The sequence below is a fragment of the Tamandua tetradactyla genome (assembly GCF_023851605.1).
Source record: "Tamandua tetradactyla isolate mTamTet1 chromosome 9 unlocalized genomic scaffold, mTamTet1.pri SUPER_9_unloc_1, whole genome shotgun sequence".
In the NCBI taxonomy this organism is placed as follows: domain Eukaryota; kingdom Metazoa; phylum Chordata; class Mammalia; order Pilosa; family Myrmecophagidae; genus Tamandua; species Tamandua tetradactyla.
This window is the reverse complement of record NW_027518242.1, coordinates 35,380-60,693: the sequence shown is the minus strand read 5'-3', so window position 1 is coordinate 60,693 and position 25,314 is coordinate 35,380. Positions and strand designations below refer to the sequence as shown.

General features: G+C 47.1%; 1 long non-coding RNA gene and 1 pseudogene across 1 annotated transcript in view; both read right to left on the bottom strand.

The window, feature by feature from the left end:
- LOC143672726 (uncharacterized) overlaps window positions 1-6,144 on the bottom strand; it is a 43,730-nt gene extending 37,586 nt beyond the window's left edge. The window contains exon 1 of the long non-coding RNA XR_013170003.1: window positions 6,033-6,144. This is a non-coding gene — a long non-coding RNA (uncharacterized LOC143672726). The remainder of the gene's footprint in view (window positions 1-6,032) is intronic.
- An 8,339-nt stretch (window positions 6,145-14,483) lies between these two features.
- The window catches only part of LOC143672728 (low-density lipoprotein receptor-related protein 4-like), a 32,253-nt pseudogene continuing 21,422 nt past the window's right edge, over window positions 14,484-25,314 (bottom strand).

The following is a 25,314-nucleotide window of genomic DNA, read 5'->3' as shown; positions in this document are numbered from 1 at the left end:
CACAACTGCCAAAAGATGGAAACAATCCAAGTGCCCAGCAATAAAAGAGGGGATAACAAGATGTGGTATATACATACTATGGAATATTATGCAGCAGTAATATGAAATGAGGTCCCAAAGCATATCACAACATGGATGAACCTTGAGAACATAATGCTGAGTGAAATAGGCCAGACACAAAATGATAGATACTACATGGTTTTGCTATTATGACTTTGGAAAAGGTAAACTCAAAGGCTTAAAATGTAGAATATAGGGGACCTAGAAACACACTGAAGCTTGAGACAGGTGAATGGTTAGCTAATGAGGTTGAACTTAAGTGTAAGTGAATGGATAGAAGTAAAGGCAGTTCATTAGAGGGTTTATAAGTAATAGTGCCATACTGAAGGTGAACATGATTGAAATAGGTTGTATAGAGCCATGTATCCCATGAATTAATACTATAGATATTAAGTTCTTGCATGAACTACTTCAAAAGTATGAATCTTTTACAAAGAGTCGATAATAAAGGGGTACAGGGGGAACACTAGTATTGCATGCTATGGCCTATATTTAAGAGAAAGACATCAACAGTACCACAGCAATACCAGGGGTAAATAATTGGGGTGGGGTGCAGGGGACAAAAGTTAACAGGAGGTTTGGATTTTATATTTGGCGAGGGTGTGTTTACCTATTATCTTTCTCTCTAGAGTAATGAAAATTGCATAAAATTGAGAGTGCTGATGATTGTACAACTAAGTGAGAATAATGTGAGATGTGGAATGTTTACTTTGGACATTATCCATGATGCCCAATGGATGCAGGTGGCTCAAGGATATATTGACTGAGGAGAATGTCGAACTGTGATATATACATGTGATGTAATATTGTACAGCTACAGAAAAGAAAGAAGTCGTGAAGCAGGCAATAAGGTGAATGAATCTTGGGGTCGATATGTGGTACAAAATAAGCCAGAAACAAAGAACAAATATTGTATTGTCTCTTTTAGCAAATACTTATTTAAAAAAACTGGGGCCTAGATTGTAAGCTCTTATAGCAGTTGCATTTACTTCAGAGCTGTAAATGTTATTTCTATATTTTGAAATGCTGTGCTAAATATGTATAACCTGGTATTTCCCTGGAACTTTGACTACCTGTGTGTCACCTAAGACTCAGGGATGTAGTTCCACAGCTCTGAAAGTCAGCATTGCTACATACAACAACCATTAAAAAAGCCAAAAGAGACTTCAGACTTCAATAGGCTAAGCCCTTGATCTTGAGGCTTGTTCTTAAGAGACTTACGTCTGTAGCAGAGAAGATAAGCTACCTATAATAACGCCTAAGAGTTACTGCCAGAGAACCTCTATTGTTGCTCACATGTGGCCTCTAAGCCCAACTCTGTAAGTGAAATCATTGCCCTCCCCTCTACCTAGGACATGACATGGTGATGGGTAAACATGGAACATGATTTCCAGAGATGAGATTGGCCCTGACACCATGGGATCAACAATACCTTCCTGACCAAAAGGGAGAAAAGGACTATAACAAAATAAGCAATCAGTGGCTAAGAGGGATCAAATGGAGTTGAGAGACTATTCTGGAGGCTACTTTTACGAAATCTTCAGCTAGATACTGCTAATTACCAGTTGCCAAAGCCCAAGCAAAACCATTCCTGTTAACCCTAAAGAACACCTAAGGCTCTATCTGAGATTGTACAAAAGTTTAATACAATAAGATTACTTTACAGAAACCTACAACAGCCAGATGGTTCCTAGGTCAGATAAGTCCTGAACCCCAGAGGAGCCTGCCTCTCAAAGAACATCACCTAGTTCTTTCCCCCATCCCATATTATCGACATCCCTTTCCAATATGAAGAACTTAAAATGGCATAGCCCAAATACTCCTAAAGATTGAGAGGGATCAAAGGAGAAGGAGGAGTTATAACAGAGAAGATAGGACTTAACAAATGAGCATAACTGCTGAATCATTATCTTGATATTTCTTTTAGTCTCTGTGGTAGTTAGATTTAGTTATCAACTTGGCCAGGTGAAAGCACCTAGTTCTGTTACTGTGGACATGAGCCAATGGTAGGTGAATCTCATCTGTTGCTAATTACATCTGTGCGGTTTTGCCCAACCGCTAAGCTATCGGGGACCCTCTACTCCTCAGCTTCTCACTGCTTGCTAGACGACACTGCCGCACGCAGAAAAGGGGCTCGAGCCGGGGGTCTGGGTCCAAGGGGCGTGCGCAGGAGACCTCGCTGCGGGTCTAAAGGACTGGAGGCCGAGTCAATTAAGGCATGAAGCGAGGTAGCTTTATTGTTGGTAGACGCTTATGCCAGGGCCGCCAGTAGCTAAAGACCACGAGGCTTGACGAGCCCTGGATTATATACAGTTTGAGGAGAGGTGGAGTTAGGGCGTGGCCTCCAGGGGAGGGTAGCCAATCACACAGGGAGGACGGATGAGTGACTGTGACCATAGAGATGCTGTTTCTGAGTGTACCCGTAGCAGAGGATGTTGGGTAGGTGGAGGACTAAGGAGAAGGCCAATAGGGTTAGAGAGACAAGGCTGCATCATCACTAGTCGCTGGTGAGGCTTGTAATTCAGAGGCTTAGAAGAACCGGACGTGCCAAAATGGCGAGGGAGGAGAGAAAGAGACTAAGCCACCAGGCCAAGAATAAAATTATGCCACACATCTGCAGTCGGCTAGGAGGCGTGTCTGCTGCAATGAGTGACATTTAACTTAATTGGCTGGTGCTTAAATGAGAGATCGCAATGCAGCACAGCCTAGCAGCTTGGCATTCCTCATCTCAGCACTTGCAGCTCAGCCGGGCCCTTGGAGATGGAGAAAGAAATCACCCCAGGGAAAGTTGTTGGAACCCAGGGGCCTGGAGAGAAGACCAGCAGAGACCATCCTGTGCCTTCCACGTAAGAAAGAACCTCAGTGGAAAGCTAGCTGCCTTTCCTCTGAAGAACCAATAAAATAAATCCCCTTTTATTAAAAGCCAATCCGTCTCTGGTGTGTTGCATTCCGGCAGCTAGCAAACTAGAACAGTCTCCAATATGTGAGAGCAGCTAAAACGAAAAAACCTAAAATTGTAGAACTGTAACCCATAACAAACTCTAAAATCTGTTTGATAACTACTTGTTACAATGTACTTTGAAACTTATTGTTTTTGTATACTGCTACATTTCACAAATAAAAAATGTTTAAAAAAGGTGGGGGTGGGGAACCAGATTCCCCTCACCCAGTTGACACAAATACAAAACTATGTTTTCTAAAAGATTTTCCAAATTAGTCTGCTGATGCTGCTTTAAATCCAAAGACACAGTAACACAGCCAACTGGTTAGTTATATACTGTCCTTTCACTACAAAGAACACTATACCAGTTTTGAAAAGTTTTGCTCAACAAATATTTTTTGAGCATTTTCTTCCAGGCATTGTTTAAGGCATTGTGATCACAAGATAGCAAAACCTGTACTCTGCTTTCATAGTACTTATGTTCTGTGAGGAAATCACACAGTATATAAGCAAACAACAAATGCTATGAAATAATGGAAAAGGAAAATGAAGAAGAGTGACTAAGAGGGCTTCTCTAATTGGGAGATTAGAAAATTCCTCTTTAAAGAGATGACATATAAGTTGAGAGCTGAGTGGAGCCTATAACTTAAAGACAGACTTAGATAGGGGTCCAGTGTAAGTTCCAGGCTGAAAACAGCAAATGCGAAGGCAAGTAACATATTCTGCACTCCAGAGGGAAGAATACTAAAATCCCTTAAGAACCTCAAACCTCTTCAACACTGGCCACCAGGAGTCAATGAATCATAATTAGATCAAAACCTCAATTTCACATTCTTTATATTCATCTCCCCCACTCTCACAGCTGTCCATCTCTCATATTGTGAACAGTGTTATCTTGAACTGCTTGCATCTTCCCTCGAAAAACTACCATGCCTTGTCATTCATTCATATTTCATCACATGTATGATAGAAGTTTAAAAACAAGGGGGGGGGGGAGATTCTACCCAGAAATTATTCCTGAATTCTCCCTAACAGACCCTGTTACTTCATGTAGTATAAGCACAGATTAACAGCAAAGGCCCTGGAGACAGACTAACTTGGATTCAAATTGGTGATATGATCTTAGCAAGTAGCATAGTCTTTCTAAGTCTAAATTTCCTTATCTGTAAAATATCGTTACATGGATTTAAAAAGATAAATATGGCACCCATTCAGCATTCAATAAATGTCAGCTACGGCCGGTTAAAGTATTTCAGCATTTATTTTGTTCAAAACCCAGAGGTGGGCTACAGGAATCATAAAAACTAAAATTTGCTACAGTATACTGTTGGAGAGATTAAATTGTGAAATTCTTTTAGGTCTGGAGATTTGTCCTTTTCTGGTTCACCCAGGTATTTCTAGAACCTAGTACAATGTTTGATGTGCAGTAGACACATTAATATCTGTTGACTGACTGAATGAATAAAGGAGACCCCATTAAATTGAAAGAAAAAAAAAGAATAAACAACTCCAAGATTTAAAACAACACCCAAAGGCATTGTTAAAGATGTTTATTATTTCTAAGAGCTTCCCCCAAACCTAGAATGCTATTTCAAATATTAAGGGTACTTAAATTTACTACAATTAAAACCTTATTTCAAAAATTGAGCTGACAGCTGTAGGTTATCTCTGTGATGGAATTATCAAACCACTGTTCATAATCCAAAGTTGAGGATTCAAATCTTAAAAGAGAAAGTATAACATGCTATTTATTATTAAGAACTGTCTTTGCTTACCACTGCCTAAGTAAAAAGACTTCAAAAACCTGTGTTAATTTTTCTCTCAATACTTTACCTACTAGGTTTAATTTATGCTGGCAACATAAATTGATTTCATTTTTTCTATATTAAGTTTCAAAAATGCAACATTACATTTTGTTCGGTCACTTAAGAAAAGCCCAGATCTTTTATGACTTCTTAAATTTCAAAAGCTTGTTAGCTTAATTATTGGTAATTACTCTTTGGGTCAAAGAAGTACTTTCCAGGGAGATGAAAATGGAGAAAAGAGGAGCTCAACTTTTCTAAAAATGAGTTTCAATTGTTATAATTATGTATAAAAAATAAGACAGGCAACATTTCTGGGCCAAGATTTGATGCCTTAGTTCCTAAGAGATTAAATTAGAGCCATGCATAAATTTGGAGCAACTTCTGCAAAAGCGACTCACCCTCTGTTGCTGATGAATGAGAGAACTCATTAAGATTCACCAACACGACTATGTTTTCTAACACACAGTAGACACTCTGGCAATGTCACTTTCTACCCCACAAACAAAATGGGGTGCATTTAAATTCCACAATGACCACTACAGCAGGGTAACTAACTCAACAGTGCTAAGGGCTAAAAAGATAAAAGCCTGGTTTCCCGAACCCCCCCTTGAATCGCAAGGCCTGCTTAGCCTACATCTCTGGCTACTGTACAGGGCCCCCAAACCTCAAAGCTGAACAGCCACCTGAACTCTACCCACGCCTTCCACAACAGGATGCCTCGCAGTGCAGAAGGCCCGGCACACCAGCGGGGTGGTGACTGACTGAGTCATTAAAATCGCAGCACACCTCGAGTCAGGGGCGGGGGCCCAGGTCCGCGCCAGGCCCCAGCACAGCCGCCCTTGTCACGCTCCGAGGCCACCGGGCCGCTCACAGCCTGCACCGGTTTTCGCTCACTTATTCATTCATCTGACAGCTACGTGAGGGACGTTACAGCAGGGCGGGCCGCGGGCCCCCTCGCCCGACCCCGGAACACCTCGGCGGCGCGGCATGTCCCAGACTAGCCCACGGCCCCCAGCCGCCACCCCTGGGCCCCGCCGCCGTGCATTGGGGCGGCGGACCCCAGCCTCGGCCTCGGCGGCTCGCGCCTCCCGCCCTCCCAGCCGCGGGCGCCCAGGCCTCCGCCCCGCCTCGCCGCTTCAGCAGCGCCAGGGTCGCGGGGCCCTCCGCGCGCGCTGCACTCGGGCCCCGGAGCCTAGACGGGTGGGTGAAGCCCACCGCCCGCTCACCTCCGCCGGGCCAGCACCCTGGGGCCTGCTGGAAGCCGCTCAAAACCGCTTGGGCCGCCGCACACCCCGCACTGTTCTCACCACTTATAGGCCCTTGTAGGGCTGCCCCGTACCCTGCTATTTGTCCGTTTGAAAGAGCTGTGGGCACGCGCTGCCTGCAGCCTTAAAGGGGCCGCTAGCCTTCGGGTTTCCCTGGGGACCCGACGCTGGCAGCCCGTGGTCCCAGGAGGAAGGGAGAAGGGGGCAGGTGGAGCTGTGCATCCCTGGCCGAGGCTTTAATCTCACGTGTTTAAACTGCTGTTTGCGCCTGACATTTTTTCCAGTCATTTCATTAACCACAATGCTGATTGTGCAGCGAAGTGCTGCGAGGGAAATGGGCAGCTGGGGTGTGGAGGGGCAGCAGGGTGGGGCAGCAGGGCGTGGCGCCGGGACTCGCCTTCTCGTCTGGGATGACAGCCGAGCAAATCTTTCTGAAGCTCATTTTCCTTGTCTGGAAAATGGGACAACGAAGCTTTCCTCGCAAATTTAGGGTGAGGATTTAATATAGCTAATTGAAAATAACTGGGAAAGGCCTTGAATAAACTCTTAAACATTCTGCGAATGCTTGCTATTCCTGTTTTTAAAATAAGAAGCTTAGATAATTTAAGGAAAGCAATTTGAAACCATCTGAATGAAGAGCTGTAGTTATTTAATGAAGCAAGACATTTTTTGATGAAGCATCTATGAAGGGGATGTATTTTTAATCTAGGATTTGAAGAATATGTAGATTACCAACAGGCTGAAAGCTGGAGAGATGGATAAAAGCAAATTAAAACTTTTTTTTAAAATCTGTCAAGTTGAAATAGATGAAAACAACCTTGGGTTGACAACCATTTGGAGAAATAGACACTCAAACTCACTGATGATGGGAGTATAATTGGTACAAACGTTTAGGAGGACAATTGGCAAATATTAAGATGTAAAATGTATGTAATCTTTGACCCAGTAATACCACAGTTAAGATTTTATCCCACAGGTTAAAGAAAATAGGCAAAGAAAAATGCACACTGCAGTACTGCTTGTGATAGGAAACTACATATCCATCAACAGAGAACTTGTTACCTACATAAATTATAGTTTTTTCATTCAATGGAACACTAAGCAACTGTTGAAAAGAATGTGGTGGGTGTGCGAGGGTGGTTCAGTGGTAGAATTCTCCCCTGGCATGAGGGAGACCCAGTGATTCCCCACCCACGAACTTCCCAAAAGAAACCAACAACAAATGGTGCTACAATAACAGGATACTCACACGGAAAAGGAATGAAATGTGACCCAGCCATACAGCACTAAAAAAAGAATATAGCTAATCTATACATGCTGATATAGAAAAATACACAAATTTTATTAATTGAAAAAAGGTACATTGCAGAAAAGTATATATGGGATGATTTATGTATATTTATAAATGTATGTGCATTTGTGCACATGTCCAAAATGATTAGAACATTCCTGGAATTACAAGAAACTTAAAAGGAGAGGGACTGAGTTTTTCTTTGTTTGTTTTTGTTTTATCATTGACATGTTACTTTTTCTTATTAGAATGGGGAGGAAGAACATGTCTAGTTATAGGAAAAATGCAAGCAAGAGCAGAGACAAGAAAGTGTATTGTATGTAAGGGAATGAACGTGTGGGTTTGATTTTAGAACTGCATTCATGTTGGGAAGTAGAGATTAAGAACGGATCATATAATGCCAGAGTAAGGAATGTATTGCTGTTTTTAGTAGGCAATGGGGAGCTATTGAAGGTTTCTGAGCAGGAGTAACAAAATCCAAACCCTACTTTAAAATTAATTAGCTTGATTGTCTAAAATGAGTTAGAGCTGGAAAGTGGGAGGCTAATTAGGAGACACATGAACTAATAGCAGTGGCAATGAAAACAGATTAAAGAGATGGTGGAGGATTTGGCAATTGTCTTGATTAGGTACAAAGGTGAAAGTAGTTTTGGTAGATGAGTCAAAAAGAGTGCCAGGTTTTGAGTGTAGAGACTGGGAGGGCAGTGATTTCCTAAATGAAAATGGGAAGTCAGGAGATACCAATTTGTCAGGGAAGGCAAGGAGTCTAGTTTTAGCAATGTTTACTTTTAGGTACCAATGACACGTTCAAATGGAGTTATCTAAGTAGGCCTGAAAAATACAGAATGGGAGCAGGCAAAAGACATTAGGACTCAAGCAATAGAGATTTGAAAATCACCTCCATAGAATGAAAGGCTGAAATTGTGGTAGTGGATGAGACCAGAGGTGAAGAGTAGAGGGAGTGAAATTATGGGAGTTGAGAACAGATTCACATGTGGGTAAGGAGACAGAAACCAATTTGAATAAAAAGGTCCCAGTAATCTTCAGGTTGTGAATACATAGAGTCTTGTTTAGTCATTGGCCATTGACATGTTTACCAGAACTAACCTGAAGAGTATGCTTAAAGAGAGGGTGAGGGGAACCTGGAATTTCAATTGATACAGGATGTGTGGAGGCCAGGTCCTGGAGAGTTTTACATCACAATGCCATAATCCATTTTTGTCTTGGATGGGCTAGGTGTAGTAGCTCTTGTAGGAGGTATGCATTCGATTCGACTTCATTCATTGGTTTATTCATTTGACAAATATTTATTGAGTACCTCATGTGTGCAGAAAATGTTCTAGGCCCTTGAACAGCAAACCAGCCAAATCAAACCAAACCTGAACGATAAACCACCCTCCCCTTGTGGAGCACACACTCAAGTGGGGAAGCAGACAGTCAACAAACAAATAAGTGATATAGTATGTTAGAAGATTATCTGTGCAATGGGAAAAGAAAAAAAAGTATAAAGCAGGCAGAAAGGAATCAGGAAGTGGAGGTAGGGAAGACTAATTTTTATAAAGGGTGGTCAGAGCAGGTTTCACTGAGGATACCTATCAGCAAAGACTTTCAGCCACGACTGCATCTGGGGAAGAAAGTGCCAGCCAGAGGGAACAGCTCTCCAGAGGCCCCACGGTGGGAACATGCCAGCAGGGTGGAGAAGAGTGAGGCCACTGGAGCCGCAGCGGAGGAGTGGGCAGTCTGCATCAGGAGATGGGTCTGACAGATAAAGTGGGAGGGGGCTGGTAGAGCTTGTGTGACCTTACCCATACTAGGTGTTCAGAAATTGCTTGATCAGTGATCTTTTGCAGTCTAGGATAATCATCAAATAGCATTTACCAATGTATTGATTAGTGTTATGCGTGCCTTCTTTGTTCTAGGGGTCTCCCAAAGGAGAATATTCAGAGGACAGTGAAACCCTTGTGCACATTAGAGAGCAAAGGGAATACTTTATATTATCACAAGCAGAAGCATGAAGCAAATGCCAGACATTGTGACTGTGGAATAACCACCATGCTGGACATTTTTATAAAACCTGCTAGGACTGTGACAGTGCTCAGTCCATCTTCATCAGAAGTGGTATTCTGGTCAAGGCATTGCTGCCTTGGGACAGGAACCTGCCTTTCCAGCCCAGAGAGGAGTAACCTCAATGGAAATCTCCCTTTCAACTTTCAGTTCAGGCATCTCCTGAAGTATGGCCTGGAGATAGCAGTGCTGACATGAGTGCAGATTTCAAGTGACTGGGATTTCCTACCTCGACTCGCCTCCGAGACCGAAAGGCTTACACGAGCTTACATCTGGTTGCATTTAACAAGCGTGGTTGAATTCAGGAATGAATACCTTCTCCTTTTGGAGCTTCCCTATCTGCAGCTCCAAGGATGCAGGATGACCAACAACTGTGGCCACAGAAGCCTCAGCCTCCCAAAAAGGAAGGTGGTGAAAGGGAGAGATAGGGACCTTGGCAGCAGGCTGTCAACAGGCCTTTACAGGCTGGAAGGAAAACCACTGAGGGCAGGATAAGTGAGAGTACCTGGCGCTTTATGCCCTGTTAAATGGAATAAGCAGATTGTGTGGCTTGGGGCCTTAGGCTTACACTCAGACCCTGAGTTAGACCATCTGGGTCTGTTTTAATACCGTTTCAAGGAGTCCAAAGTTGTGAGCTGGAGCCTTGGCTGGAGAGAAAAGTCTCTCTGTTCCCTGTGCTGAGCTCTCCCTGCCCCTGTTAGCTGTTTAATGGGGAAGCAGTCTGTAAGGAAAATAACTATGCGAGTGAGGGAATGTTTCAAAGCAAAGATTGAAACATCCCAATCTTACATCCTACTAAATGGGTCAGTGGGGCCATGTTCACACATGAAAGAAAAAACATAAATATAGACTGTTTCTTTGCCATGAAACAGACGCAACCACATTTCTTTTATCATGTCGTTGAACAGCGATTAGAGAATTAAAGTTTATTTGACTCTTGAATGAGGTGCATTGCACTTAGAATCTCGTCTTGTAGATCCTTTTTCTAAGTTCCTATGCAGCACTTACTTTCTGTCTTCTTCAGGCCCAGATTGGATGAAAGCATCACTATTCATGCCTCGGAGATCCTTCTACCTTAGGTTTCACAGTTTTTTCAAGGTGCAAAGAAAGACAGTGACTATATATATATATAATTTTTGGGGGGGTGGGGTGGGGGGGTGTGCATGGTCCAGGCATCGAACCCGGTCTTCCACATGAAGGGTGAACATTCTTCCACTGAACCCAGTGACTATATTTGAGCATAATCAATTTGCAAAACTATTTCCAGTTTCTTATAACTTGACCCGCCTCCTCCCTGCTTATCAGTTTCAGGTTTTGCATGCAGAAAACCAAAGAATTCTTCACCCTTGGGCCATCACCAGGATTTCCTGGAAGAAACACAAATTCAAATTTCAGGCTAGACATGACCTTAGCAATTGTGTGTTTCAACCTTTTCATTTTACTGACGAGGAAACCAATAGCTAGTTCAGCTCCATAACCTGAAAACAGAGTGCTAGTCCTTTCCACTGTTAGGAAAGTCTCACTGGTCACCAGCCAAGTTCCCGTCAAACCTGGGCCAGCAGGCCCAGCCTTTTCTCTTCCCGTCTCCTACTGAAGTGACAGCTGTGGGGAACCCTAAGCCTCAGGCAGTGCTGAATGCCTGGTTAGCTGGCTGTCGTGGTCATAAGGTGGCAAAATACATTCACCCAACTTCGCTCTGCAAACATCTTTGGCTTTCCAAGCAAATGTTTTGTGTTTGATGCATTCATTTTCCCTTCCTATTTGAAAAGCTCTTCCTGAGGCCTGGCCTCTAACCTAAGGCTTTGGGAGAGGTGCTCCCCACAGCCACACAGACTTGTGCTTGGGGCTGGATTATACAGCTTCAAGAGTTCTCCTTTTCTGGGTTTTGCTTTTTGTTTTCCCAAAAGAAAATGTTGGGGTGGAGGTGAGAGTTGTCTGCCCTTGAGCTATTTCACTTACTTTTGTCTTTGTACCCTTACACCTTAATGAAGTTGGAAGAATGTGGGCTGTAGTTTTACACTCAGATCTTTTGTTCCTAAATGCAAGATGCTTCAGTCTTTCTTTTCTTTCCTATTTTGGGGGGCTGGGAACTGGGGTGGGTATTGATAGACTCTTAAGTCCTGTGGTGAGATTATATCTTTCTTGTTCAGTCTTGGGCATTGCCCAGCCCATAGGAAGAGCTGAATGAATGAAAGGGAACATTACTCTGTAAGTGGGTTCTGGTTTAGAAAACCCACCACTGAGCCTCACACCCAATCCAACACCTGGCATCAAGGCTCACACAATTCCCAGTGTGACATGGCAGGCCTGGTGCTGGCTCCGAGGTGGCTCCCCAGGTCCCTGCTGCAGCGCAGACACGTGAGGGTGAGAAGACAGCTTTCTAAGAACGAAAGCAACCTTAGCATTCATTTGCCCAATATCTCGGAGTCACTGTGAAACGTGATCAACGTCAACCAGAACCCAGAGCAAAGCTGAGGCTGGAGCTGGCCCCTTTGTCCCCCTCCCAGCAGTTTTCTGACTGCATCAAGTGGTTTTGCCAGTGCCCAAGGCAAGGTCGGGTGGTATGATGCTGAAGGCCTGAGAGAGGCGGCGGGGGGTCAGCGTGGCACCCCCGCCATCAGACCGCAGCCTCAGGACGACATCCCCATGGGCACGGCCCATCCCCTGTGCGTCCAGGCAGGGCCTCAGGCGCCCGCCACCAGAGCTGGCACAAGAGGGAGGCTGCCATCCCTCCCCTGCCTCCGGAGGAAGCCAGGACGTCACAGGCCAGTGAATTCTGGTTTTGTCTCATCTTCTCAAGGTGAGTGGAGCCTCCAGCCAGAAACCCATGGCCTGGTCACCCCCCATTGCGCCGGCCCGGAGGCTCAGAGGCAGGGCCCAGCAGGGTCTGGGTGGGGCAGGCACAGCGTGGCTCATCACTCCAAGCCAGGCGAGGTGATTAAGAAAAGCTAAATTTATATTAAATTATCATAAAGTTCTAAAATGCTGAACATAGTGGTTAAATAATTCAAGAAAGTCCAATCTCCCCAGTAAGTAACGTTAAGACCAGTACACGTGAATGTGGGAGAATCACTTCCATTAGCTTAGGACAGAAAGGTTTTGCTTTTTACATAGTAAATCAATCAGTGCTCAAATAGATAATTCCTCAAATATGTCCTTTCTACATTCTGAACAGCCCAAGTGCAATAAGATCCTTCCTCCTTTTCAGTTAAAAAAAAAAGCCATTTTTCTACTTTCTCCTCCTCCTCAACTGTGAGCCTGACATTGCAAAGTGCTCCTTTGTTTCCTGCCTCATCAAGTATGAAATGTCCCCCTTTCCTTCCAGAAGTGACCCCTCAAGTTTGCCACTGCTTGTACTGGAAAAGCCCGGCCTGGCTGCGGTGTGGAAGCCCAGACCTGGGGCTGAGTGCTGAGGACAGGATTTGGCCTCTGTCTGGCCTCAGAACTGACCAAAAGAAATTTGCTCTTGTCCTCCTTTATCACTCTCATTTGGCAGCTGTTTGCTTCATACTGATAACCACGGGGCAAGTCTGAACTCAGGAAACATCCCCTCAAATCCCTCCTGTCTTCCCAGTTCCTGAGTGGAAGAGGCCCGGGTCTGCTCCTGGGTGGACAGACTTCCTCCTGGGCCTACTTCTTGCCCACCCCTTGGAATCTTTGTTTAGCCCTCCTCACCACAGGACTTTGGGGACTGCTAGTCCTACAAGACAAGGTCAGAAACAGAAAACCAAGCACAAAGTGAAGAAGGGCTAGGTAGAGTTTCAAGACAAAAGGTCTCAACTCTGCTTGACTCTAGCCTGAGATGTAGGCCTTTTGCATGGGTGAGCACGGACCAGGCGATGGCGTCTCATCACAGAAAGGAAGTCACTTAGTGGAGAAGAGCAAGTTAGAACAGAAACTTGGAATAGAAACATCACCACCCCATAGCCACAGGCCCTCTGCCCACTACATTAGAGCCCCGAGCATTTGAGAGAGAATAGAGGAGGCTCAACTTCGTGGATAACACTTCCATTATTAGATGCCTCAAGTCCTGACCCAACTGCTCTCACTGTACATGGATGGAAACTTCTGGCCCTCTGCTGAAAGGCTGTTTCAGAATCTTTTCCCTGTGCATCCCAGAGAGTGAGGGGAGCATGGAAGAGCACCAGACTTAGGTGGCAGGCCATACTTGGTCTAGGCACAGCTTCTTAGGCATTGGCAGAGACTAGCCCTGAACCACAAACATTCCCTCAAATCACTGGTCCCCAACCTGGTTAATGAGAGTAAAAGGCTTAGGAAAGACACTGGTGAGCAGCGGCACTGGAAGGGAATTTGCATTAGCCAGGAGCCATGTGATGGGACCCCGGCCACCTGAAGGTAGAAGAGGCCCCAGACAGGCAACAGAAGGGCCCATGTGAATCACACACGTGGCTTACCAGCATATCTGCAGCTGAAAAATCAGCACCTCTCAGGGCAAGAAGAATGTCCACTGCCAGCACTGGACAGCCAGGCTCGACAGCCCCCAAAGCCTTTTTCCCATCACCAACACACTTAAGGCTGGAGGTGTCCCAGATGCCCAAACCAGCTGGGCTGGTTCTTCCTTCCTTCTTCTCTCAGCCTCTGTCCTTTAACCCCCTCTTCACCCTTGACCCCCTTCCCCAGGCCCTGCAGGCAAGTGCCCTCAGAGAGGCAGTTGGGCCAGCTCTGATGGGGGAGAGTGCAGGCCTGGCTCTTTAGCTCTCGTGGGGCAGGCCCAGGGTGCCAGAGGAAGGGAGAGACACAGCTCTGCAATGACAAGGAGTCGCTACTGAGCTCAATTTCAGGGGACCCAGGACCGAGTGCAAGAGGTAAGGGTGGTGGTAAAATCCAGATCTAAATTCCCAGGATGCACCACTGTTTCCTGGGCACAGGTGGTTATGGACTCAGGCGGCAAGAGCTCCCATGGAGGGCTTGTGAGCAGTTATGGGGCAGGAGGAGGAGGAAGAGGAGCAGAGAGGAAGGGGACCTGTGGCATAATGAGCCATGGACTGGGAGTCCACAGAGACGACCCGGGCAGGGAGGGAGGGAAACACGGGCATTCACATGTGGCTCTCCGAGGAGAGCTCGCGTTCATGCTTCCAGCCTGTGTCTGGCAGAGAGCCCCGTCTCTCCGGAGTGGCTGCAGTGTGGACGCTGCTGCACTCAGACTGCTCCTCCTGCAACAGCTGCTCAGTCTCCGCATCATCTAGGGAGCCACAGCTGGCCTGGATGGACACTGTGTCCGCCCTCATGCACATGTGGTCCCAGAGGAGACCCCCACGAGAGCTGTGCAGCTGCTTGAGGTCATCCCACTCAGCATCGTCCCCAGACAGGAGGCAGATTCCCTCCACCACGTTCACCTTCTCCTTCGTGTAGTTATGCTCAGGCCCATCCTAGGGTGCAGACAGGGGAGACATGGTCAGCCAGGTGGCTTTCTACTGAGGATCTCACAGTGAACTGGGTTAAGGATGGTGAGAAAAGCAAAAAGATCCCACAAACAAATGGGGAAACTAGGTCAGAGTAAATACACAAGGCCCAGCCTGAAAGGACGGGCAGCTCCTATGCTTGGTTCTACTCCCACGCAGGGGCAGGGAGGGCCACTCTGGCCCACAGCCACCACTCACAGTTTAGGTCACCTTGGACAAATCACTTAAGGTTTCTAAAACTCAATCTCCACTTTTGCAGTGTGGGGAGAAGAGGCAGCCGAACCTCACAGCTGTGAGTGAAATGAGGCGATGCATGAAATACGATTAGAAGGGTGCTTGACCCCAATGCACTGAAACATGTGAGCTTGTTACGTTATTATTATGGATTAATGGATCATCATGCTGACATAAATGATCAAAAACAATTGACAAAAGCAATTTAATATGCATTTACTCGGGTTTTTAAACTACGTGTGCTATTTCATTCTTAATGATCTCTTCTTTCTAATATTGTTAAGGAGAAAACCTGGGTGGCAAGACTTGTGTTCTAAGTGTCAATCCGGTGGGGCCCCCCAACCTGTAACCTTTTGGAGGAGACCACTCTGACTTGCCTCCTATGAACCCCAGGGTCATTTCCAAGCAACCTGGGTTTATTCAAAGGACAGCCTTGAGTTCTGTTTGGGCTTCTCCCTTTATGGACTGGATCCCTCAGAGGGAGCCTTATTCCTGGTTCCTGGGGGAGATGAGCCAACATGCTGCTACTCACAGGAGGAACTGGGCCATGGCCCTGGGAAAGTGACCTGCCCAGAACCCTGAAGCTGCTCTCTCGTTTACTCACAGTGCAATTCCACAGATAATCACTGAGCTCCAACATTAACCAGGATACTGTACTAGGTGCTTTGATGATTACACAAATGGAAGTAGGACATGGTCCCTGCCCTCTGAGAGTGACAGCTCCCTCCATCATGCAAAGACGCAGGCACACACACACATGCACACACACACACACAGAAATCCACTCATCTAGCAACCCAGCACACACCCCAAGCTGGAATTAGAGTCAGATAAGATGCAGGCCACTCAAAGTCTTCATCACAGAGACATGCTGGGGAAGTTAGGGAGAGATGGGGGACTTGGCACTAGCAATCTGAAGGGACACCACTCCTTCTATAAACACACATCAACGGTACCTGAAACCAAGAAGAAATCAGAAGAGAAAAGGTGAAAGGCTATCAGAGGGGTGAAAGAGCTGCTGAGGAAGAAGCATAAAACAGAAGTCACATGTTATCATTTCTAACCTCTGACCCATACTCTGGTTCTTTTCTTAGGCATTAGATGCTCCAGGTACCCATGAATCTCTAATAGTCAATCTTTCAGGGATGTCGGCTGGGGGGGATCTGCCACCCCTGGGACTCAAGATATCCCTGCAGGTTCTGCTTCTGGCTTGTGGTGGAAGGTATTTTAATATGGCGATTCATGGCTCCAGAAAGCACGTGCCAGGTGAAGCATATTCATATGCCTGGGAGCCCTGCAGGTTTTTAACAGTGCTATACAGGCCAAGGGAGTAGGCAGATAAGGGTCTATGAAGGGATAACTTCTGATAAAAGGTTATGGGATTTTAGAAAAGTCAAGGGTCATAGACTAGAAAAACCTGAAATAGCTCCAAGAGATCCCTTGAGAAAAAATGAGACTATTTTTCGCGCCCAAATATTCAGCAAAAATTTTTTTTCATTGAAATGACAAAGGAACTAAAGGAGAGAAAAAAAGCAAAAAGCAAAAAACAAAATAAGCACGTAAAACCTTCTAGAATTCTAGAGAAATCCCTTAAGATTATGATGAGAGGAAGAATGGAGAAAAACAAGCCATTCCAGCCAAAGGTGACCCTAGCTTGGCCTGGGGGTGGGGAAAGGGATTCCCAGCAGCTGTAGGGCTTTAGACATTGTCCATAAGAGTCCCCTTGCTTCAGTGGGGCACAGCCTCACTGCAGGAGATGGATAACCCAGGAGGGAAGAACCAATCAGCCTGGGAAAATACCTCCTGGCAGGGAGATGCATACTAAGTTGCTTGCAGAATTACCCCTTCTGGGCTTACCTTTCTAACTTTGCTCTCACTCGAGTCCCTCATGCTAGTAAGATTCGACACCTCTTCATAAACCCAAGTTCCCTTTGTTCCTTCTGTGCATCTGGTGATCACAACTTCCAGAATGGCAGTCGAGACTCCTCAGCATCCTTACTGATCAAGTCAGGTGCTGGAGGAGCCTAACTAACCCCACCAAAGTAAAACCAAACGCCTTGAGTGTAAATTTCAGTTCTTACCTCTTTCTGATAGCGTAGCTGATTGTACATGGCCGGTTTGGGGAGTGCTTCAATTTTCACTTCCTGTGTGGAAGTTCGGTAGGAGGGGTTGCTGTAGGTCAAGTTTATCGTTCCAGAGTCAGTGAATTTGCATTTTTTGTGTCTTTAGGAGGCAAGGTGATGATAAATTAGTTGAGGTATTTTGGGGTAACACCCGAGTGTGGTAGTGGTCTCTAGGAAGCCACCCACGACCGCTGCCCAGGTGTACCTGTCCTGAGTCCACTCCCGGGGAAAGCAGTGGGACCGCCCTGCCTGGCTACTAATGCAAAGAATATGCAAAAACAATCAATACTAGATTAGGTACAAAAAACTGTGGCCTGGTGGGCCGCGGTGGCTCAGCGGGCAAGAGTGCTTGCCTGCCGTGCCGGAGGACCCCGGTTCGATTCCCGGCCCCAGCCCATGTAAAAAACAAACAAACAAACAAAATATAATAAAACAAGAAAATGTTTAAAAAATGTTTCCCTTTCTTCCTCCCTTCCTTCCTTCCATCCTTCCTTCCTTCTCTGTCTTTCCTTCCTTTAAAAAAAAAAAAAAAACTGTGGCCTGGTTCTCGGGTTGCCCTCCTTTACTTGCTCTCTTGCCCCCAGTGGGGGAAGCAGCTGCAGAGTTGCCAGCTGCCCTGCAAAAGGCCACATGGCACAGAAGTGACAAGGGAGGCTCCGCCCAAACACCAGAAGGGATGTGGCCCTCAGCCCACCAGCCTGCAGGGACACGGGTCTTGACCCTCAGCCCCTGGGCCTGTGGGGACCTGGTCCTGCCAACAGCTATGTGGGTGAGCCTGGAAGGGGACCCTGCCCAAGTCAAGTGTTCAGATGAGACCATAGCCCTGGCTGAAAATGGACTGCAGCCCAGCGAGAGACCTGGACACAAAGGCTCCCAGCTAAGCTGAGTATAGATTTCTGACTCACAGAAATTAAGAGGTATTAAATATTTGTTGTTTTAGGCTGCAAGTTTTGGGGGGTAATTTGTTATGCATCAATAGATCGCTAATACACCAAGCTCTGGAGTTAAGACAGGTCTTTGTTTCAGTCCCATATCTATTAGTTTACTAGCCGGCATCTTTTTGAGGCTATCTAAACTTTCTAACCTCAGATCCTCATCTGTAGGTGGAAATAACATCTGTATAGCAAGGACGCGGTGGCGTTGATACACATTCATTAAGTGGCAGATGCTGTCAATATTAGTAAGTAGTATTAAAAGCAGCAGCAGCAAAATCCTAACATTTTTGCTACAAGCTGTGTATAAAGCATTTTGGAAAAAATATAGAGAAAGAAGGACATAAAAAGAAAATCCTAAATTTAAAGTGACACCTTCTTCCTTCCTAAGATAATCACCAATCAGGGATATATTGGCCCACGTTGTAGGGAGGGGTGGTGTTTGTGTGAATAGAAAATCACTTTGAATTGCAATGTTTTAAGGCAGCATGGGGTGGTGTAAAGTTGGGGTACTGGCATCAGTCCCAGCTCTGCCTCTTCCTCCATGGCCTTGGGCACCCCCTTGGTGCCCCCAGCACCCCAGTGTGTAAAGAAAGTCCCTGGGGCAGCTGCAGCCATGTGATGAAATGGCAGACACAGGTGCTCTGCTCTGGCTGGGGGAAGTGTGGGACTCTCCTGCTGTTCTCACCAAGGACTCAGAATGACACTGGCCAGAGGCCGAAGCAGCAAGTGGTGGCCTCGGGGAAGGTCCCCACCGTGCTAAGGCAGTGGCCGCTGCAGCCCGTGTTACCTGTACAACATGAACGCCGCCATCGCCAGCAAAATCAGCAGGATGCCCAGGAGCCCTCTGATGGCGTAGCTGGTGGGAAGGCCTTCCGCTAGGACGGACAGAGAGACACTAGGCAGCAGCCAGCAGCAGCCTTCCAGCTGGTGCTCGGGCAGGGCGGGGGGCAGGGTCCCACTCCATCTCAGGAGGCAGGGCCCCTTCTCAGAGAGGCCCCTGGAGTGAGGGTGGCAGCTGGAAGAAACCTGTCCATTTCCAACCCAAGTCCGCTCACTGCCTAGCTACTTGCTTGACTTAAGGCAAATGACATAACTTCTAAGCCTATGTCTGCTCATCAGTGAAATGTGAATAAATATCTCCTATGCCTCGCAGAGATTAAATGAGTGTATGTGTGCATGTGTGCAAATGCCTGCATATGGAAAGCATGCCTTAAGCGGTGACATGGTGGCTATTATGATTAATGTTTATACAAATTTAGTTCATGAAAAGGATCCATCAACCCCAGAGACCCCATGCACGTTAAAGGGTATCAGTGGAGACTTAGATTCCCTGCATCTTCTTTTCTTCACCTGTTGGGGCCTAAGGCTCACCTGGAGTGGCAGGTACGGCCTCATCGGAGCGTGCACAGAGGCCCAGCCCTGCATCCTTCTCAGAGCATCTGTGGGGCATAAGAAAACCCAATGTGAAGCCCAGTCATGACCTCACCTTCCTCCAGGACAGGCCAAACCTGGGAGTGGGGTTTTCAGACCCCAGGTGAGTGGTCAGGGGCATGGAGAGGTCAAGGCCAGGAAATGTAGAGCAACCAGTATGAGCCACTGTCTTCTAATAGCTATACCATGCTTAAGTCTGTTTTACAGTATGTACCTTTTTAAGAGATTCTTTTAAAAATGAGAAGCAGGTTTGTGAGGGAGCTGGAGGTCTGCTGAAAGAATGTTAAGGAAATCCATATTAGCCTTAATTAGACTACCAGAGGAGGTGAAAGAAGCCAAGCAAACCTCTGGCTGGAAAAAGACCATCATGAGGTTTAGCTAGAACTCAAGGAAAAAGAAATGTTTTTCTTCTTTTCATTCCTTCACAAGGGAATAAGCAAGACATCCAGAGGGAGGGATCAGATGAAGAACTCGGAGCACGAAGAAGGCAGCTTCTTTGCAGTATGTTATGCTCAGGCAATTAAGGGCATCTCCTAGGAGGCTAGAGAAAAACTACTTGCAAGAGCCTTTGAAACCAAGATGCATGAATCTTTAGTCAGAATGCTCAGGTGGATTAAAAATAAGTAAATAATAGGGAGAACAAAATGTTAATCTGGGTAGAGGGAAATATTAGTGGTGAAGGAGAGGAAGGGGTGAGGGGTATGGGATGATGAGTTTTTCCTTTTTATTTGTTTTTCTGGAGTGAAGTAAATGAGAAATTATCATGGTGATGAATACACAACTATGTGATGATATTGCGAGCCACTGATCGCACACCAAGTATGGAATGTTCATATGTTAAGAATGTTAGTGTTGTATGTTGATTGATTTTATTAATAAAAATTTAAAAATATATATTAAAAAAAGTTAGTGAGAAAGATACATGATCATATTTAGGTATTTGCTTTTCTTTACAAACTGTTCTAAAAAGAGAGAATGGGGCACACAGCATATGAATTTGATCATGTGCAAATCTTATAATTTTAGGACTGTGAGTCTAGAATTCCTATTGGGGATTACTAATATGTTTTAGATATTGGAATGGAAATAAAATGTTCGTTATCTTTAAAAAAAACTTGATTTTAAAATTAAAGAGGCCAGTACACAGAACAGTAAAAAACTGTTCTAGTAGAAAGTGTCTGGAAAGATACATCAGAATATCAAGAGTGATTATGTATGGATATATGGGTACTCATTTCTTCTTTATTCCTATCTGTATTAAGCGATTTTTTTTTCCTGAAATGTGCAAAAAATCCAGATTATAAGAATTGCTCTAAATTGAATATTGTATCATATTTCATCAATTTCACGATTTTTTCCCCCAGATTCTAATATCTCTGAAATAGAAATGCGTCTTACATTCAATGGCATCCCACAATTGCACTGGTCATTTTTCAGTTTAATCACTCAAATCAAGATGCATCTTACAATTGATACAATGTAATGAAAATAAAACACAACATCTTATACTCGATTTGAGACCCATTTGTGCTATGCCTAGTTCTTTAATAATGGTGTATGTGTGTGTGTGTGTTTGAATGCTGGCTTCGAAATCACTTTAAGCTAAAGCTAAGTCCATCACATCCCTGGGGAACCTTTTTGTTCCAAGCCATAAAGGCCTCTGTGACTTGGTGGCCTCTGAGTGAACGGCGGGACAAGATCATATATTCAACCCGTAATGTGAACACAGATGTCACAGGAAAGGGAGGAGGAAGAATACCATGGAGGAAAACCCTGAGTGATTTCTCTCTACAGCCTTTCTTACAGCGTGTTGCCCTCAGAGCTAAAAATTACGTGCAACCATTTACTGGTCTAAACATGCTCCCTGTCCCCCACAGCAGGGCCTGGTGGCCAGTGATGCACTCAGCCTCCCACCTGCCGGAATTACTGAGCTGGGGCTGCTGGTCTTCTACTGGTCGGGCTGGTGCTTTGATTCAAAGGAGCCTCCACTTGTGTGAACCTACTGACCTTCCTGCTGCCTCCTCCGGGGGTGTGCGGGTCTGGGTGGAAGAAGGATGCATGGTGGTGGGTTGTGTGTTGGGAAGCACTGGGCTCTTTCCACTCGTGCTGGTAGCCCTGGAAGCTGGGGGAACGTGGCCAGGAACTGCAGAGAAAAGAGGACAGGAGTGGGTCACTCAAGGTCAAAACATCCACACGTGGTCCAAGAACAGAATCTAGAGGACCAGAGGAAGCCATCTTTTAGCTGCTCTAATCCCAGATACTCTCAATAGGGGCCCTGTGGCCACCATGCCTCATATCTTCATCTACCAGACCCTCTGCAGGGGCTCCCCCCAGAAGGACAGGGCTGCCTCACTGCCTTCCAGGGGCTCTGTCACCCAGGAGCCACATGTCCCAACTCACTAAGGGAGCAGGGCCAGCTGTCAGGTTTGTCGGGACAGGCACACACCACGTCTGAAGCTCTGGCAAAGTAGAGGTGGTTGCAGCCGCCATTGTTCATGCCGCAGGCATTGGTCCCTGAGGGCAGAGGACACGCATGTCTGAGCTGGGTAGAATCAGGCCTCCAAGCTGAACACTTCTCAAGTGGGAGAGCCAGGGCTAGCCCACTCCCAGGGACAGTGGCACAGGAGAGGAGCAACCACAGGAGGCTGAAAAGAAGCTGTAGGAGTGTGAAGTAGGACTCAAGAGACTGTCCTTGGGTGCTGGCCATCTGGATCATTAGCCGTCCCGGGGGAAGTGGCCCCGCCGATGGGTGGGGCACCCAGGGGCCCACCTGTCTGGTGCTGAGGAGAGACCACGATGATATCCATGAACCCTTCCACATTGGCTAGGACCGTCTCCTTGTTCTGGCCAGAATACTTGTCTACATGCTGGATCAACTTGGTCTGCCAGTCTGTCCAGTAGATCCACCTGTCCTGCTACTCAATAGGAAACCCACAAAAGAGTGGCTCAGTGCCTAAATGCATTCCCATACCTAGCAGACTGGAATAACAAGGAGGTCCTGCCAGGTCCGAGTTTCCCAGGCCCACCCTCGGAGCCCGGCTCATTTCCCCTGCTTAGTTCCAAGCAGCTGCCTTCCACTGCAGCAATCCTGGGATCCCTATTGTGGCTGGGGGTGTTGGCAACTGGGGTGCTTCTCCCCCAGGCCCAGGGGCATATAGGTCAGAAACTCCAAGGAGAACTTGCAAATTGAAAAAGCATATTCAGCATTACCCTGTAGCTTTACATTTGGAGCATGAAAAAGAAAAAAGCCAAACAAAATTGTCTTGGCTGCTAGGGTGTCACACACAGTATATATAGATGGGGCAGACGATGATTGTCAAAAAGGGACCAAGATTTTGAAATGGGTGTGAGTCCCTGTTTTGGCCTCAGGCTCAGTACATCACCTTCTTCCTTCCCCAAATCATCACACAGGATTACAAGTCCCCAAAATGACAGCTAATAATAATGAAATTGGTTAGAGACACCCCGCATGAGTGGCTTACCATGTGCGAGGTACTGTGCTGATACCTGGAGTGTGTTTGGGGAGGGAACTATGATTAAACTCATCTGCTTTAAGGATCACTGCAGCTCAGAGAGGATCAGTGTCTCATGGGAAGTTTCATGGTTACTTAACGACACACACAGAACTCGAACCCCGGTACCTGGCACGCTGAAGAGACTCAACAAACACGGGGTGGTGGCTCAAGCTCTGAGCAAGCTCTGAGCAAGCTCTAACCCTAACCCCACTGCCACTACTGCACTGCCTCAGCTCTGACTCAGGAGCACCTGAGGTCACTTGGGGCACTTAAGATGCACATTCCTGGGCCCAGGCCTCACAGAGCAGGTCCTCCACGGCCACTCGCACACAGCCAGGCACCTTCCTGGCAACAAGCTCCACAGATTCCGTCCACTAATGTCCGAGTCCTAGAACATGGGCGTGGGGGGGGGTGGGAGCAGCCCTGGGGCTGAGGATGCCGACCCAAACCCCAAGGAACCCTCAGCCGAGGAGGGGCACAGTATTCCTCCTAAGCCGGCACCTGGGTGAGGGCAAAGGTGTGGGCCACGTGGCTGACCACCACCTGCCGCAGCCTCCCATTGAGGTCCGCACTCTCTATCTGGTCCAGGTGTGCGTCCACCCAGTAGATCCTACAAAGACAAGGAGAGCAGCATGGGCTGCCAAAAGGCTTGTGGGGAGCCCAGGCGTTCTCCCGCCCCATCCCCCAGAGTGCCATCAGCCCCTCCTGAGCCCAACAGGCTGGTGCAGTCAGGAAGTCCCTGATGAGAGGTGCTGCAAATCCCAAAGAAGAAAAGGGTAGCTGGTGATTTGTAAGTGGTGGGGGCCACAGCTGCTCTGGGCAGGGGCAGAAGTTCAGGACCGCAGGGCAGCCACCGCCCAGCCTCACCTTCAGCAGCTTGATGACCCTTCACTGCCCACCTCAGAATCTAAGCCCGTATTCCTTAGAAAGCCTTAAGAAGATGCGTCAGCCTACAGGACCCCACTGAGGCTAAAGGAAGGGGACAAACCTGCCACTCTTCAGGTGGCTTTGGTGCTTTTCCCTTCTGGAGGAGGGAAGGGAACAGGCTTGCTTCAAAGCCCCTTTTACCCTCTTCTCTTGCCCTCTGGCTCCCTTCACCTTGGGCAGGAGCTGTAAATTCTCACGCCTAAGGGCCCAGAATAGTAATAAAGACAAAGGTCAGCCCTGAAGTAGACAGGGGATAGTGAGGCCCGTGGCCAGGCCAGGATGTGCCTGCTAAAGGCACGCACACCGAACACCCCAAAAACCAGCCAAACACGCCCAGGCAAAGACTGAGGGTTGGATTCAGCAACCCAAACTTGAAGAACCCAAGCTCCTTCTTCCTTCTCATTGCTTCCTTTTCCTTACCTGCCAAGGAGTTCACTATCTTTCTACTTCCACCTCAACTCCCTTTCTACCCATCCATCTTGCAGGAGGTTGTCTGGGACAGAGGCCCACCTGCGGGCATCGTAGTCCAGGGTGAGGCCATTGGGCCAGCCCCAGGGCTGTGTTGATGAGGACTTTGTGCTCAGAGCCGTCCAGGTGTGCCCACTCAATTTTGGTGATGTGACCCCAGTCCGTCCAGAAGAGGTACCTGAGACACAACATGCCACCATCACAGCGGCACAGGACGCCGGCGCCCCAAGGACATGGGAAACCACCCACACCATCACACAGAGAAAGCCCCAAGGGCCCCTCTTCCAGGAACTTCCTCCCTGGCATCCCTCGTGCTGGCCACAGACGTACCCCTTCCTGGGGAAGACAGCGATGGCCCAGGGCTCACCCAGGCTGTGGTTGACCAGCACTCTGCAGCAGGAAACATCCAACCATGAAGCTTCAATGGTGTTCCAGCCCATGTCTGTCCGGTACAGGTTCCTGGCCACCCAGTCCACTGCCAGCCCATTGGTGGTCTTCAGCCCATGCCTGATCACTGTCTCCATGTTGCTGCCATTCAGATCTGTTCGCCTTGGGAACATCCCACGGCAGGAAGAGTGAGCAGACTGACCAGCACAGACAGAAACCCGCTAGTCCATGCTCTCAAACTGGGCTCCACCAGACTGTAAGCTCCGTATGGCAGAGACCAAATCCCCATCAGCATCATCCTCGGCTCTGAGCTCACTAGGGACTCAGTCAAATGTCTGCAGAGCTGACGAGTGAATGCCTAGAGGCGGGGCACTTCCTGCCGATCGGATGGATGGGGGGCGCTGGGCGGGGCACTTCCTGCTGGCCGGATGAAGGGGGGACTGGG